The following is a 2105-nucleotide window of genomic DNA, read 5'->3' on the forward strand; positions in this document are numbered from 1 at the left end:
GACAGAGTGAGTAGAGGCAAATGAGATGTCCCTAAGGACTGGGTCAGAATTAGCTGTCTGGCTACTTGCAATTAACAATTCCTAGTAAGACTGGAGAAAAACAAACAGATGAAAAGTCTCCCATTTGACCTCTGGGTAGTCCTACATGTCTAGATCCTGTCCGTAGATGTCTAACTGTGAGCAGGGCTGCGAGTGTAATCAGCTATGAGGGTCAGGGAGGAGCTGAACTGTGAGAAACCAGGCAGCACGATGGTTGGCAGCTGCATGTATTTAGCTCAAGTCTAACACAGCCTCTCGTCATTAGAGAAAGGGGCTCTTCCAACTGCAGTTGCGTATCATCAGGGATGGGACAGTTTAAGTATTTTCAGCAATATTTCAACAAAAGAGCTCACTGGGAATGAGGAAACAAATGATTTAATGAGAAAGGAAATACCTCTGTACCTACGATTTTACTCTGAAATGGATAGGAAGGGATTTCATAGCAATTCGCAAACCATGCAGCCCACCCAGGCATGCCACTTAGTCAGAGAGTTAATGGGCAGTTGGGAGCTGAGACCTAGAGGTCATGATAGGATTAATTCCTTTTCCTTGAGAAAGAGCCAAGGGACCTTCCCCCATTCCCCGAGAAGCACAGAGTTGTGCCACAGAGGCCAGTAGACAATTGAGCATCTGTGTGGTGGTCAAGCTGTAATTGGAGCCTTTAAGACCGTGGCTTGTTGACCCTTGAAATTCTACCCATTGACCTGGCATGATGGGCTATTATATTTGTCTCTTGGAGTTTGAGGAGTCTTGTCCATAAGAATAGTGGAATGTCCCCGTGTGCGGGAGGGGCATGTTTGAGGGACACTTTTCCTTTTGATTTCCTCTTACATATTCCACCGGGCCTCACGTTTTCTTCGAGGGGAGTTGGGGGCATGGATACTGGACTAAACTTAAGGTAGTCTGTAGCACGGATCATGGCTACTCGGAGAGTTCTGATATTCCTTAAGTAGGGAAGAAACCCAGGTTGAGCCAAATTGGTTACAGAACTGCCCCAACTCATCATAATTCTCCCAGAAGGATCTTACCTGTGTTTGCCGTGAGGGCTGTCAGGCGGCTCCATCTTGGTGCCCCACTGCTGTCCATGGGAGGTCATCCTTTTTCTCCCTGGAAACTAACAGAATGCTGCTGGCGAGGCTTCTGGTCATGCACGCCAGGACGCTACCTATCACTGAAGGCCGAAGGTTTCTGTAGACCCGTGATTGCACAAAACCCAACCTGCATTGTAATCACCTGGCCTGCGTAGGCCCCACCTCTAAGCTTTTGATACAGTCAGGATGGAATACAGCCTAAGGATCTGCATTTCCAACAAGTTCCCATATAATGCTGATATTGCTAGCTTAAGGACAAAACTTTGGAAACCCCCAAAAAGAGAAAAGTTTAGGCAAATGTACCAGGATAGAAGGCAGCTTGCTGAAATTGCATAACACAGATTGCAGGGGAAGGATAATTAACTGTTAGCTAAGCGCTGGGTATGACCAACCTACATAGCATATTCAAAACAGAGATATTACTTTGCCAACAAAGGTTCGTCTAGTCAAGGCTATGGTTTTTCCAGTGGTCATGTATGGATGTGAGAGTTGGACTGTGAAGAAGGCCGAGTGCCAAAGAATTGATGCTTTTGAACTGTGGTGTTGGAGAAGACTCTTGAGAGTCCCTTGGACTGCAAGGAGATCCAACCAGTCCATTCTGAAGGAGATCAGCCCTGGGATTTCTTTGGAAGGAATGATGCTGAAGCTGAAACTCCAGTACTTTGGCCACCTCATGCTGACTCATTGGAAAAGACTCTGATGCTGGGAGGGATTGGGGGCAGGAGGAGAAGGGGACGACAGAGGATGAGATGGCTGGATGGCATCACTGACTCAATGGATGTGAGTCTGAGTGAACTCTGGGAGTTGGTGACGGACAGGGAGGCCTGGCGTGCTGCGATTCATGGGGTCACAAAGAGTCGGACACAACTGAGCGACTGAACTGAACTGAACTGAAGCGCTGGGTGAATCAGGTGAGGAAAATGAGAATGGGAAAATGATGGTGATTCTATTTTGCTTTTTTCAAAGAACACTTTA

The sequence above is a fragment of the Bos javanicus genome, chromosome 14, assembly GCF_032452875.1.
Source record: "Bos javanicus breed banteng chromosome 14, ARS-OSU_banteng_1.0, whole genome shotgun sequence".
NCBI lineage: Eukaryota > Metazoa > Chordata > Mammalia > Artiodactyla > Bovidae > Bos > Bos javanicus.